Below are 15,867 nucleotides of genomic sequence, written 5' to 3'. Positions count from 1 at the left end.
TAAACAATAAGTAATGCTTAAACATATGTCTTCTCTTTCTACTAGGCCTGCCAACTGAGTGACTCTGTGGGCCTGTACTGTAGGGGGTGAAGTCCAGGGTAAGTGAAGGAGGGAAAGTCTTGACTTGAGTGGTATTCAGACACTGAGAGGACTTATGTTTTTATGTAATGCCCAAATACCTCTCATTGTTTCGTGATTCCTAACCATGCCTCCAGAAATAGGAACAATAATCCAGATGGTACTTCCAAAGCTGGAGACACTACTCAAGTACTCAGGTACACTACTCAAGTACTCAAGTGACGTGCACTGTGGAATACCACCCTCTTCATCTGAATCAGATTCCATCTGAGGGCAGATTCCTGAAACAGCCTGCGGAATGTCGACCCCGTGCCCACGAAATGTCTGTCTCTGCGGGCACTTCTGGATGCGCAGATAAAAGTGGCTGGTTCTGCGGGCAAAGCATCAGAAAAGAAGGAGGAATGGAGCCACGGAGGCGGGTGGCAGCTGTCCGCAGATGCTAGGAACATTTCAGGCACTCTTTGAGGTTGTAGTTTATGGAATGGTGACTGGTTGAGCAGGGGAACCAGCACAGTCAGGTCTGGCATTGAAGCAGCTCCTTCATTCACTCATTCACCCAAAGGAGAGTCACACAAGGGGCACTGTTCTGGATGGTGAGAGAGAGAGAGAGAGAGAGAGAGAGAGAGAGAGAGAGAGAGAGAGAGAGAGAGAGAGAGAGAGAGAGAGAGAGAGAGAGAGAGAGAGAGAGAGAGAGAGAGAGAGAGAGAGAGAGAGAGAGAGAGGCCAAAGACTATAAACATTTCAACCCGTTGGGTTTCTAAACATTCAGGAATGTTAGAAATGAAATAAAAACGCAATGCGGTTTGTTTTACTCTTGGCATGGAACTGAAAAGCACCAACTTACATTTAAACAGTCTTTTCTGCAGTATATGGAGCGTTCCCTTCGGATTTTATTCTTTCTGTAATATATCTCGGCAGCTGTCCCCATTTCTCCCTACAGGTTTGTAGCGCTCTCCCTCAGCACCTCACCACCCCTCCGATCTCCTCCTTTTGAGGACCGACTACCCCAGTTTCCGTCTTGCCCTTTGCTCCGGGTCTCCCCTTCTGCCTTGGCTTCCACCCCACTCACGGCACTTCCGGGTCGGCCTTTAGTGACTGCTCGGGTACGGGACGCACATTTAGGACCCCGGATGCGCGGTTGACCAGTAACAGAATCGGGATCGGAGGGGGCTTGGTGCGCCTTCCACTGCACCCTTATATTAGACAAGTCTTTTGGGCTGAGACAGGAGTTCCTTAAAATAGAAACGGAGATAATTGTCTCTGCGCAATAACAACACTATGATGTGAACAGAAGCTGAAACTCTACATCAATTAATAATTTTGGAGGGGGGGAGGTGATGGGGCGGTTTCAATTAGAGAAAGTTGTAAGAAGACAAAACACATTAGAAAAGCATTAGGCCGGATATTAGGGTGTTTAATTGCCTCAAACAAACCAAGGAAGGCTGTACATATTGCACAACTCGTTTTGACTCAGAAATTAATTAGTATTTGCTGAGACACAGGGGTTGGGTGACTCATAAAAACTAGTACATCAGAGTGTGCAGATTTGCAAATTTTGGGATTCACATGCATTCACAGGAGTACACCTGAAAAGCTGAGCGTGGCACAGGATTCCAGGGGTACTGCTGGGAAATTTGGGATATCAGCTGTCGAAGGACAGAAGTGGACAGCCCCATATAGCCGTGGGCAACACTGTTTCTTGCTTTGCCAGGGGCCGTCCCTGGCAAGCCCTGTCCTAATTAGAGCTCTGCATTTACGCCTGTCAGGAATGCTTCTGTAGATTCATAAAAGGCCTATACATTCCACCCCCGCTCCGAAGGCTTTATTTTGAGAAATGCTTGCCACTTAAGTTTTGTTTTCCTCCTTCAGGAATGTGAAGGCCTCTATCACAAGCGCCCCTATGCTCATCAGTGTGCACGTCTACATACTTCGCATTTTCCTTAAAGGATGTGTGGTGCAGGTAGCGTGTGCTCTACAAGTCTAGACACAGCATGGAAAATCCCAAGGCACTTACATTAGGTAACCATCCAGGAGAAGAAATAATGGCCCACTCCCTCTAGTGTCCTCTCTGGCTGACCCCCTATGTGTGTGTGTTTGAGTGTGTCTGTGCGAGTGTCTGGGTTTTTACATTCCAGTGAGTTTGCCTCCCCGGACAAGGGATGGGGAACCACTACACCAGCGGTAGTGCATTTCTCGTCACAGTGAAAGGGCACTGCATCACCCACTGTCGGCGTATTTCTATTCTCGGGCATAGTGAATTCCTCGTCACAGTGTAGGAGTACTGTGTTGCACAGAGCTGGTGTATTCCCATTCTCAGACACTGGGCATTCCTTGTCACAGTGTAAGGCCCTCATTTCGAACTCGGCGCTGACGGTCAACAGAAGACTGCCAGCGCACAGAACCCCCAGCCGGCCACATAATGAACATTCAGCTGGGCCGGCAGGGGGAAACAGTGTTTATGCCAGCCGGCTCAGCTGAATGCAGAGCCTGAACATTGACGCCGCCTCCAAATGGAGCTGGCGGCAAAGTAGCAGTGCGGCGGGTGCAGCAGCATCCGTCGTGCATTTCACTGCCAGTAGATCAGGCTGTGTATGGGGGCCCCAAGTCATCCATTCCACCAGCCTTTCCCTGGCAGTGTAAACTGCCAGGGAAAGGCTGGTGGAACCTGGCTCATTATACGGTGGGCAGCGCTTCCTGCAGCGCTGCCCTGTCGGATATGAAACTCCACCACCGCCAGGCTGCCTGGTGGCAGAAGCCTGGTGGTGGCGGAGTTTCAAAAGTGGCGGTTCTGCCACGTTTATTATTTGGCGGTCTGGACCGCCATGCTGGTGTCACAGTGTAAGATGTACTGCATCCTATGGGGTCAGTGAATCCCCATTCTCAGACACTGGGCATTCCTCGTCACAGTGTAAGATGTACTGCATCCTATGGTGTCAGTGTATTCCCATTCTCAAACACTGGGCATTCCCCGTCACAGTGTAAGATGTACTGCATCCCATGGTGTCAGTGTATTCCCATTCTCAAACACTGGGCATTCCCCGTCACAGTGTAAGATGTACTGCATCCTATTACTGCATCCCATGGTGTCAGTGTATTCCAATTCTCAAACACTGGGTATTCCTCGTCACAGTGTAAGATGTACTGCATCCTATTACTGCATCCCATGGTGTCAGTGTATTCCCATTCTCAAACACTGGGTATTCCTCGTCACAGTGTAGGATGTACTGCATCCTATGGTGTCAGCGTAGTCCCATTATGGTGTCAGTGTATCCCCATTCTCAGACACTGGGCATTCCCCGTCACAGTGTAAGATGTACTGCATCCTATGGTGTCAGTGTATCCCCATTCTCAGACATTGGGCATTCCTTGTCACAGTGTAAGATGTACTGCATCCTATGGGGTCAGTGTATCCCCATTCTCAGACATTGGGCATTCCTTGTCACAGTGTAAGATGTACTGCATCCTATGGGGTCAGTGTATCCCCATTCTCAGACACTGGGCATTCCCGGTCACAGTGTAGGATGTACTGCATCCTATGGTGTCAGAGTATCCCCATTCTCAGACACTGGGCATTCCTTGTCACATCCTATGGTGTCAGTGTATCCCCATTCTCAGGGAGAGTGCATTCCCCTTCATAGTGTAAGTGCACTTGCATGGCACAGTGCCACTGTAGTTCCAGTCTCAAAGTGTGTTTTACATCACATAAGGCCTTATTCCTCCATTGCAGATGTGACGGATATCCCGTCTGCCATATTACGATCTCCATAGAATGTAATGGGATCATAATGCGGCAGACGGGATATCCGTCACATTTGTGATGGAGGAAACCCCTCCATAAAGGCCAATAAGGCCCAAAGCGCGAATGTATTCCCACTCCCACAGATAGTGTGTTGCTTGCCACACTGTAAGTGTATTCCATTCACAAGTGTCAGTGGGTTTCATTCGTAGTGTTAGAGTGTTCCATATTCCAGAGTTAGTGTTCTCCTTGTCACCGTGTAAATGTATTGCACGCCCTAGTGTCAATGGGCTCACTTGTGCATAATGGGTTAGTTTCCTATTATAACTCCCTTACTCGCTTATTTGGGAGCAAGTGATTGATAGTGAGATTAGATGCAAATTGAAGTTTTTGTAATATTTATGTGGGATCAAGATTTTCGAGTCCAGGATTTTGCTCACTTTTTTCTGCAGTCTGTGTTTTGCATGCTTTCTTTCTGGGTGCGGAACAAATAATGCGCTGGATGAATTCACAAGAAGCCCTCTAGAGCTATATGTGAAATCTCTTATTTTTTCCCAGCATGGCAAAACTAAAACATTTTCAAAATGCACCATTTGCGCTTGTCTGTTCTGTGTTTCGCCGACAATGTGACCCTCTACAACCTTAAAATGTTGAGACAGAGCTATCCCAAAGCATCTCAATCCCAAAGTGGAACATCACTGGCAGCTACAGTACTGAGACTACCCGTACATCTACGGATGCACCTCAGTACCAACCTGCAATACCAACAGCTACTACAGCTCTACAAGTACACCTCGGTCACAACCTGGAACACAGCGGTTACCACAGTGGTAGGTTGATTCGCAGCTTTGCGGATGCACCACAAACCTGGCATGCAACACACCTGCCTGCTGTGGTACTGGAACCAACTAACAGCTATACCCGTGCCTTTTGATCCCCACCCGCTCGTACAGTACTGGAGCCAAAACACAGCTCTGCCAGTGCACCTCAATTTTCCTCCTCCAGCATCCAAAACTTATACAGTACTAAGACCAGAAAGAGCCCTGGAGTGCACCTCAGTCTAGGCCTACAACTCCATTGGCTGGCACTTCACTGGGGCTACACAAAGCTCTCCCAGCACACCTCAACCCACCTTGCAGCACCCTCAGATGTTACAGTACCGGGACCATGCACAGCTCTGCCGGTGTACCTCAATCCCGTCCTGCAACACCCTGGCTATTATGTATGACGTGTATAGAGATGTGTTGCCATTATCCGCCTTCCGGTGGGTGGATGAGATAATGTAGAGTATAGTGCCTAGTAACAGTTCACAGTATGCCTTTAGACCGGTCTAGTTGTGGGGTATTATGTGGGTGTTAGTTTACCGTGTTGTGTGGTCTTACACAGCAAAACTGTTTTAGTACTGAGACCACACAAAGTCCTGCCAGTCATTCATAAATTCCTGCACCCATGTGACCTTAGCACAGAAAACCGAGACACCCCAGCCCTTCTTGACCATCTGCTGCTCAGGGCGTGGCTGTCAGTAGTAGTGCAGCAGGTACACTGGCACCTGGGCCTGGGATATGTGTAGCTCACTTGATCCCGGTTATGGTGGTTCTTCACTACCCTGCACGTTCCTCACTTGCATTAGGCTGATCCCATAAAGATGTCTCTTGCATCCTAACAGTACACTGTGCTAGCCCAAGGCATGGGTTGGGTGGTGTGGGGTGGCCGCGGGTTCGCCCTCCACAGCTGGAATAACACGCCTGCTAGGTAAATACAGCAGCCACGAGAAAATCTGGATACGAAGTCATAGGCGGGGACCCCTGTGGTGATGGTGGGGGTGGTGATAGGGGTCAGACAGAAGGGACAGTCTGTAGAGAGAGTGGGGCTTGGAGCAGAGATTCGGAGAGAGTGGAGAACACGGAAGCCCGAAGGGAGAGAGAGGCATGGGGACGGTACGCAGGGGCAGTGAGGCATCCATTAGGGGAGAGCGGGCCACATGGGGATGCGTGTTGGGGATGGGGGAGAGTGGAGCATCAAAACTATCTCCCGGGGGAGTGGGGCATGGATGCAGTCTGCAGGAACAGTGGGGCACAGAGAGAGTGAAATGTAGACAACCTGCTGAAGGGAAACCAGGGCATTAAGAAAATACGTGGGGCCTGGAAACAGTCTGTAAGGCATGACTTTAAGTGGACCGGGTTCTGCCGGTGCTCACCACCGACAGTTTTAAAAAGCAGGTGATGAGACAGGTCCCTATCAGGCTCTTCATTTTTGCCCTCACTCTCAGGGTGAAAAAAAATCTTACCTCGGCAGCAGCACCACCCTGCGCTTCCTTTGATGTAACTTCAAAGAGACCCCTTTCAGTTCTTTCACAGTCTCATTATTTCAGAACTGAAACATTTTCAACATTTTACACAACAAAGTCATTGTTGCTTATTTATTTTATACAACTAACAACCATTGACAAAGCAAATAGTCCTGGCTTGTTGTAGATGTGATGTTACTTCATGTATTACATAGCTGGATGTAATGATAGAAAGAAGCAGCAAAATACCAGTTGGGCGGCACACTTTGCTAAGCACCGATTTTTTGCTTACATGTTTTAAAGCCAAGTTCTTAATTACATTGGCCGCACCCTTTTGAGAGACCCACCAGTTTTTTCATCCCACTTAAAACCCTGCTGCAGGGAGAGAAGGTTGTGGGGGGGCACTAGGGGGAGTGGGGCATGTGAACAGTGTGCAAGGAAGAGTGGGGTATATTGGGAGCAGTCTTCATTGAGAGTGGAACATTGGCCTAAAGGTGAGAGAAGGTAACAGACTGGCAGGGGGGTTGGTTTTGACAGCGTGAGACATGGGCAAGGGTCAGAAAGAGGCATGTGTGTGCCCAGTATCTGACTCGCTGCACTTAAATGGCTTTGTCTAGACTCACATTAGGGGAGTGAAGCCTGCTTTTTTAGGTCGAGCACGTAAGCGTTTTTCGAACTGTTGTAATTATTCTGTGGTTTTTAAAGACGCCTATCTCATGCCCATCACTTTCAGTCATTCGTGGGCTTGCCTTTCGAAAATCTCTTGATGTCATTGGTAAATGCTTTACGTTTGTCCCACATTGGGGCGGTTTTGTTACCGCCTTGCAGACTGACACTGTTACATGGATTATTGCACGATTGCTGATATACTTCAGCGTGGGTGAACTATTTTTTTCTCTTGTCTCTCCTCTTCATGCTCCATGGCGACCGTGGCGCTCACAGCGCAGAACAGCACAAACTCCATTGGCGATATTGAAGCCTGGTCACATTGTTCACACTGTTTCCTAATCAGAGAAATGTATTTTGTCTCTCCCTTCCAAGCTCCAAGCTTTCACAAAAACACTTGTAATTGATAAATGCTTTACATAAAAAACACAGAAATCCTTAAAGGGGCTCTCCCGACACAGCAGGAGAGCTGATACTGCAATATTCACTGCACTTAGGAAACGCACCCCATAATGCTTTGCAGGCCATTCGTTTAGAAAACATTTTTGCTCATAACAGCCTACGGTGGTCCTAGGACAATGGGACCACCACTAAAATGTTCATGACAACATGCTCATTCTTTCTAGTTCATCTCTGGGTCCCCACACTAGGGAAGTGGGACCCTCAAAATAATAACCCTTCCCACCATTCAGTGTATGTTTAAGCTGTTTCATGACTGGATCTTTTTGTTTTACAGTGAGGAGTAGTTTGTGTTTTAAGGGCCTTGTTTATAATATTGTTGGAGTAGGCCTGTTAGCTTAGTAAATGTGTAAGGCATTATGTCCTCTAGAGGCTAAATATATGGTTGCACTGCATTACTTTCTATCATCTTCTTTTCACATGGTTATGCTCTCTAAGGGGGAACTATATGGTTACATAACAATATTTTTTACAAATAATATTTTCATTGTGGTGTTCTGTAGGGGCTGTTCTGGACATTACGGTCAACATATCAACATATTACAATATTCGCAGCACGGGAACTTGCCCCATAATGCTTTGAAGGCCATTACTTTTACAAATCATTTTTGCTCATAACTCAGCCTGTGGTGGTCCTAGGACAATGGAACCATCTTCAAAACATTCACCATGCACTGCGCCCTCTAGGGGCTAAATGTATAGTTACACTGCATTGCTTTCTGACATCCTCTTTTCTTGTGGTTATACCCTCTATGGGGTAACTATATGGTTACATGACCATGTTTCTTACAAGTGCTATTTTATTGTGGTGTCCTCTAGGGGCTGTTCTGAGCATTACAGTCAACATACTACAATATTCGTGGGCACGAAAGCTTGCCCCATAATGCTTTGCAGGGCATTACTTTTACAAAACATTTTTGCTCATAACTCAGCTTGTGGTGGTCCTAGGACAAACGGACCACCTTCAAAACATTGACTACAATGTGTTCTTTCTGTCTACATCATCTCTGGGTCCCCACATTAGGTTAGTGGGGACCCCAAAATAATAGCCCCTCCCACCTGTCAGTGTTTGTTTAAGTACTCTCATGGCTGTAACTTTTGATTTACAGCAGGGAGTAGTTTGTGTTTTAAAGATCTTGTTTATAATTTTATTGTAATAGGCCTGCTAGCTCTACAAATGTACAGTGTGCTATGTTCTTTAGGGGCTAAATATATGGGTACACTGTATTACTTAATGACATTTTCTTTTTGCATGCTTATGCCTTTTAGAGGCTAATTACATGGTTACATGACCATGTTTCTCACAAGTGTTGTTTTCAGTTCGGCGCTCTGTGGGGCCTGTTCTGAGCATTACAGTCTAATGCCAAACATGTATTTCTGATAAAGGTTTTTATTGGGGTTAGGTGATAATTCTATATGTTTTATTAATCACTCCTTATTGCAATTATGACCATGATTCAGGCCAACTTAACATCCTCATTACACTATGACTGTTTGAACACTCTTGATATGTTTGGGTGACCCTTCTAGTTTATTTCTCTCATTTCTCCTCTGTGGCAGTCCTGTTTCTTTTTTGGGGAAATTCTGTTAGCCAGTCACCTACTCTGATAGTGGGGTGGTGAAAGTGGTGTTCTATTAGAATTAGCATGGCAGATTTAAATTAGGATGTTAAATGGCAACATTTTCATTTTTGGATGCATATAGAGGAAGAAGGTAAATGGAAGTGCTTTAGTTATATGCAGGGCCACTGGAATTATGTGGCAGGAAAAGACCAAATTATGAGGCAGGGTTGACCACTTTAGGTGGTAAGAAAAGTCCAGTTATAAATTTACAACAACAAAAGCTCTAATTCAAGCAAATGTGAGACCTAATGCATCGCAAATGCTTGTCTTTTTAAATGGATGAAATAAAGCACAGCCCTCTCTCCTCTGGAATGAAGCCGAAGTTCAGCTCTGTTTCTTGCCTGCCAGTGACTTTAAAGCACCACAGGGTTTGTTTACGAGTTTGTTTTAATACCAGTGTGGATGTCTGTTCAAAGTTCCCTTCGCTTTTGTGAAGTTGCCAATTTTCATCTTCTGGGGGCGCACCCTGTTCCTATTTGTTTTCCACTTTGCATTTTATTCCTGCAGAGGGGTTTGTCTGCCTCACACTTGTTTTAGAGACTCTCTGGGTCTGGACTATGAATTGAGTCTCCATCGCCCTGTGATCCACTGTTCATGGAATCCCAGACCGCCCCACTTACCCATCACTTTTTCCGACAAGGAGGGGGTGGGAGCTGGTGGCTAAAAATGGGTTGTTGATAAAATGCTTCAGGACCCCACAGGATGAGCTTGGCAGTGGATGCCTGGAGGATGCACTCTGCAAAGAGAAAACAGCAGAGGCAGAGAAGGGAGTGTTGGGTGGCCTATGGCGCCAAGTGACTAGGAGAACCAAGGGGCATATTTAAAATGCCCTTAGCGCCACCTTGCACCACATCAACGTCATTTATTTTGACGTTAATGTGGCCCAACAAGGCCAAAATCTGAGCACCTTATTTACAGGGTGACGCAAATGCATTGCGCCACTCTGTAACCCTTTGCGCTACGTTATGCCTGCGTCAGGCATCATGTATGCAAAGGGGGCATTCCCCCGTTAGGGGAGCCAGAAAAATATCGTAAGGATATCTATGAGATTTCCTTGTGCCATTTTTTACTGCACTTTTAACGCCTGCTTAAGAGCCGGCGTTAAAAGAGGGCTGCCATTCTTTTGAATGGGGCCCTATGTACTCTTCAGGAGTAGCGCTAATATTTTGGTGCTACTCCTGCAGAGTACATCAATAGCATCATACAAAATGACGCTATTGCCCCCTGCCCTGCGCCATGGTGCGCCGTATTTTAAATATGGCGCACACATGGTGGCGGTAGGGGGGTGGCAAGGGGCGCGGGGAAAGTGGCGCTGCACTTAGTGCAGCGCCACTTTCCATAAATGTGGCCCCAAGTTTGAATTTTGGCACTCCTTTTCCTAGTCCTTGTAATTAATCTGGTGCTCTTGTCCACGATTTTGCACCAAAAAATTACGTTAGGGTGGTTAGAGGCAAAATAAAATGCCTCTAACCAGCCTATCGTCATTTTTGGACGCAAAACCATCCATACCACATGACTCCTGTCTTAGAAAAGACAGGAGTCATGTCCAGGAGTCATGGTGTTTAACCATGGAATGGGTCCACAGGTCCCCTAACGTCTGGTCTTACCCAGGCATTAAATAATGGTGCAAAGCAAGCTTTGCACTATTATTTAGCCCCTCCTCCCATCCGTGTGTCATTTTAGCACAGGGGATAATATGGGGCTATAGGGTTAGAACCATTTTTAGATGGGGACGCATAACTAGCATCTTATTGATGGAAGGTAGGTTCATGCATGTAAAAAATGGTGCAAACTCCAATATTTTGACATTAGGTCTAATGTCAAAATATAAATATGGAGTTTGTTTTGCGCCAAATTTGCGTAAAACAAAATGACACAAATTCGGTGCAAATGGGTTATAAATATGCCCTTGGTCTTTCGTCTCAAGACCTAGGTCACACAGAAGGCCCTAGTGATTAATTTGAGCCGGTGTTTGCCAATGCTAAGCACCAGCACTTTATTCTCAACACCAGCATGGCAGTCTACCACATGGCGACGCCTCTTGTCCGTTATTGAGGTGAGCCCATCAACAGAGTATTTAATAATTCGGTATAAAATAAAAAATAATAATATCAGCCCTCTAATCCATTCGTATAGCTTTGGTTGGCCAGGAATAGTCTGAATTGTCACACTTGTAGGAGTGTGAATGTTAGTAGTTGTGTTGGTGCAGCATTGGCAGTGCTGGCAGGGGCGATGGATGGTGCAAGCTGCAGTGGCCTCCTGAGCAGGGCCCTGGCACTTACTGTTTTCACAAATGAAACATTGGATGCCATCTGTTCTCAAAGACCTACTTGTGGAAATTGAAGGCACCTCCGCTAAGATCACTCAGCAGTGACCACCCGTTGCCAGGAGTAACGCCAGGGTGACAGTGTTAGAGCAAGGAGTGAATTGATCCTTCATTGTGCATGGACCATGTGAATCACTGAGAGCTGTATACTAAGAGTTGCCTGGGTGTTCATGTGGCGCTGGGCTGTTTTGCCCTGCAGCCCTGGATTTTTATAATGGTAAGTAAATTGATGCTATGCTTTGCGTTCTTTCCACCATCTGAGCACCTATGCAAACCTTTAATAAACAACATCCAGAATACAAAAATATGGGAGATTGAAGATCAACTGCTGTCGCCTAACCTTCATGCATAAAGGTGGAGCGTGCACAAGTTCAGGTGCAGAAACCTGCCCTGCTGCTTCAACAGCGTAGACGGAGTAGGTGGACCCAAATAATGGTGCTAAGCCTGCTTAGCACCATTATTTAATGCCTTGGTCTGACCAGGCATTAGGAGACTTGTGGACCCATTTCCATGGCTAAACACCTTGGAATGAGCCCACAGGTGCCCACCCCAAGCCAAGGAACACCCTCACCCATACCAGGGGGACGCCATAGGATGGGGACCCCATCCTGGGTAAGTAGAGGTAAGTATTTTTTTTCTTTGCCATTGGGGGGCCCCTTACATGAGGCACCCTTCATGGCACTGTGTATGATGGCCATGCCCTGGGGACACCGGTCCCCTGTGCTGGCCACTGTGGTGGTGGGCATGACTCCTGTCTTTACTTAGATAGTCATGTTTGGTTGGTTGTGCACCAGGAAATTATGCTAGGCTGGTTAGCGGCTTATTTATTGCTGCTAACTAGCCTAGCGTCATTCCTGGCCCACTAACGCCTTTTCCCCTCCCGCTCATCCCCCCGGCTATCGACTTTATTGTAGACGCTAGCATGTCCTTTGCGCCACAGTGCGCCTTTCCGTTAATATGGCGCCCGACTGGCGCTCTGGAATGGCGCTAGCAGGCGCTATGGATTTTGATGCAAGACTGCACTAAAGCATTCTTGCGTCAAAATCCATTGATATGGGCCCTTTCCTATTTGTTGCGCTCTGATGATATCGAGCCTTCTTCTACGCAACACTAAACATACCTTAGAGTTGCGCCATGGCGTAAGGGCGATGGAGCAGTGTCTTCTCTGAGTTTTGTACACGAGTAACAGCCCACAGTACAAATCTCTAGGCTCAGTCAAGTGTCCAAGGGCAAACTGGATCATATGTGTAGCTTAGCAGAAGTTACAGATAATATGCAAAGAAATACCACACGATTTACCTTTTGAGCATATTTTTCAATTGTTTTTATTTGGCACTGGGATTCCAAACAAACCCAGGACCCGCTACATAATGTGACTTTCATTCCTCTGGTTTTGTCTAAGACCCTAAGGGCATTTGCACTGTTTCCACCGTATTATACCCCCTTTGTATAGATTATCAGCGGTGTTCTGCGACAGGGCAATGCTGGTTCAACGCTTCACTCGTGTCCAGTTTTCAGTGCAAAAATTCCTGCAAACAAACTTTTTTAAACGCTTTTATACACCACTTTAAAGCACGCCTAACTCTTTGAATCTTGTAGAGTGTAACAGAGGCCCCCGCAGGGCGGTGTGTGGTAGGGTGACCACATTTTGAAAAGAAAAAACTGGGACAGGTCAGACATAAAAGTAGAACTAAAGCATTAAGTCTCACTTTTATATCTGACCTTTCCTGTAAATGTGCATGAGACACGTGCGTAGGCAGCAGCAGACGGGCAGGAAGCAATAACCTACTTCTTCAGTTATTTAAGCAGGGCTGGCTCCTCACTGAGGGTGTAGGAGCATCACCGCCCCCCACCCCCCACCCCCCGCCAGCAGTGACAGCTGCAAAACTTTTTCCAAACAATGATAATAAACCATATTTATTATCGTTGCTTGGTAAAAGCGTGGAGGCACAGGGATGACGAGCAGTGAGGGGGAGTGCTCAGCATTCCCCCTCAATGTGCATGTGTGTATGACCCGCCGTCTTGGGCTGGCAAAACACACATGCGCTGTAGGCTCTCCCCAGCCCATCAACACCATTGCTGGGCTGGAGAGACCCTGCACAGGCTCCCAGTCTGCCTGGGAGCACCCTGGCTGGGCGCTCCCATCCAATCCTGATGCTGCTCTGAACAGTGTCAGGATTGGCTGCATGGCAGGCTGGGAATCTGTGCCTGCAGTCAACGGGGGACAGAGAAGCGGCACGAGGCGGAGGAGGTAAGTGGTTTTTTTAAAAAATTTATTTTGTTTTAATTCCCCCCCCCCTTGCACCGCACCGCCCCACCTCGTTACCTTGCCACCAGCCGCTTCTGTATTTAAGACTCTAGAGCTGCATGTGAAAGGAGTGCATACCTTTCACTTCTGACTCGCAGGTTGGCCTGACCTTTATCACAAAAACCAGGACATTTATTTAAAATTAACAAAAGGTTTACAGGTTGACCTGACCTGTGGCCCAGAAACCGGGACATTTTTTTAAAATGAACAAAAGCTTTGGGACACCGGGACAGTCCTCTAAAAACTGGGGCTGTCTGGAGAAATCTGGGACGTCTGGTCACCCTAGTGTGTGGGGGCTTGGGGGGAAGGAGAACAGGCTTACCCATACTGGAGGGAGTCCCCTCAGCCCCAACTAAGGTGAGTGTGGGGGAAGACTTCAGAATACCTTGCAGGGGAGGGGGGGCTCACGTTCTGTTACGCCACTACCGCAGGCGACTAGTAAATCTCAGCCTTTGTGTTGACACAATAGTCAATACGTCTGCTTGCTTTAGTCCCACTTCTCCCACCTACTTCCACTGAGCTCAGAACTCGGCCCACATTTCTGCCTCCACCACAGCTCATCACTCACTTTGGCATGGCTTTAGTGCTCTACCTATACCTGGAACCCCTGACGGTGTCTTGGATTCGTGGTGTCATAATACTATGTGGTCATATGGTAATGGTCCCCAGAGAGGATGCTCGTAATCACTATTTGTGGTTGATGTGTAGAATGAGGCAATTCCTGATGCACCATCCTGACGTAATCTTGCCCATCATCACTGAGATGAACTAATACTACAAGGCGCTGCCAGAACAGGTTGTGCAACATTAAGGATGGCCCTCAAGGGTGCTGGGAAGGACTGAGGGCAAGATGGTAGTCCAGGGGGTGGCAGCAGGGCAGGACTGGCCTATAAAGCAATCAGGCAGTACCCTAGAGCACTTCTAACATATCAGCATGTGGGCCTGTTTTTTAGCAGTTTGTGGGACAGTTTTATGGCCTGGGTTGATTTTTTACTATTGATTTCTCTGATATTACCACAAACATTGCCCACAGCAAACACAAATGTATGTAGTCTCTCGTACCTTGCAAAATACACTTACATCATGTCTTTACATTTTCAAAACTGGCCTGATTCGCAAACGTGAGCCACTTTTTTTTACTATCTGGTTCACTGGTGGGGGGCACTTTTATTTCAGTGCCCGGGCCTATTTTTTATCCTGGTCCAACCCTGGGTGGCAGGACCTTTGTTCTCCAAAGGGTCAAGGTGTGTTTCCGGTACATGGGTATTGTGTAGGCTGCGGTGGGGCAGCACCGACCAGTTTAAAAGTGGTGGCCTGGAGTAGTGCGGCCTCTTTTGCTGCCAGGCCTCAGGGCTGCCACCAGTCCACTCCGATCACCTGCTCAAGCCTGGTGCTCTTGCCCAGGCTTCAGAGGCTGCTCTGAGGGTGCAATGTTTTGGGATCAGGGCCTCCACGTAGAGAAGCTGAGACCAGTCGTCCAAAGGATCCAGGGTAGTGGCTTCCACTGCCTGCTTTGACTAATTTACACATTGTTGGTAATGATTTTGCCTAGTGTAGCCGCTTGGACTTAGTTGATATGTGGGTAGTTGAGCTGTCATGGTTAAGAGGGTCTTTCTCACAGATGGGGTATGTCTTTCGTCTGAGGCTCATGAACTTTGTGCATGGGGTGTTCTGTTTTTCAGACCCATTTGTGGGGAGGATAGATGGCAGGTAAAGTATGCCGGTCTGTGGCGGGGTAGGCTCTTGGTTGGCAGTGACACTTTCATCCACCTTGGCATCTTACAGTTAATAGTCACATAACTGGTGGTTGTCAGAGGGCTTCGAAGGAGAATGTTTGGAGCTTTTATCTTATGTAGGAGGGTTTGGGGGCAGACCCTGCTGCAGCTGTTACTAGTTATCCACGTAGCTGGTTGCTCCACTTGGTGGCTCCTAGGGCTGTGGGAGATGCAGTCTACACCAATGGTTCCCAACCTCTGCTACGGGGACCCCTGGGGGTCCACGAAGCCTACTCGGGGAGTCCGCAACTGCTTAGAAGTGTCACTAATATTAACAGATTAATAAAGGATATATAAATTTAAAAAGCAAAATGTAAATCGGAACATTTTAAAATGTTCTATACATGAGAAGGAATTTAAAATTGGAGGCTAAAAATTAAGTTGGTGTCCTCATTTTGATTCATGGAAGCAGTGCAAGTACATCAAACACAATGTAGTACGGACGACTAGTGGCCTCAATTGAATTAAAAAAAAGTCCAACCTTCCCATTAAACTTTATTTGTGAATTAAATAAATGGCTAAATAGTTTGATTATTTATTTGAAAAAGTATTGTTTCTGCATTTTTTGTGAATTGTTTTGCAGTCCAAATAATCGAAAATGCTTAGGCTG

At 47.0% G+C, this 15,867-nt stretch overlaps 1 protein-coding gene across 2 annotated transcripts in view; it reads right to left on the bottom strand.

The window, feature by feature from the left end:
• Nucleotides 1-15,867, bottom strand: part of LOC138292865 (prostaglandin E2 receptor EP1 subtype-like) — a 41,494-nt gene that overhangs the window by 18,199 nt on the left and 7,428 nt on the right. The window contains exon 1 of one of the 2 annotated variants that reach the window (XM_069231704.1): nt 923-1,115. The exons of the other annotated variant lie outside the window; for it this stretch is intronic. The gene's annotated coding sequence lies outside the window, so the exon portion shown is untranslated. Of the gene's footprint in view, nt 1-922; nt 1,116-15,867 lie in introns of those variants that run through there. 2 annotated transcript variants of the gene reach the window in all.

This window comes from Pleurodeles waltl, chromosome 4_2, assembly GCF_031143425.1.
Source record: "Pleurodeles waltl isolate 20211129_DDA chromosome 4_2, aPleWal1.hap1.20221129, whole genome shotgun sequence".
Lineage (NCBI taxonomy): Eukaryota > Metazoa > Chordata > Amphibia > Caudata > Salamandridae > Pleurodeles > Pleurodeles waltl.
The sequence above is the reverse complement of the archived record's forward strand: the minus strand, read 5'-3'. Positions and strand labels throughout refer to the sequence as shown.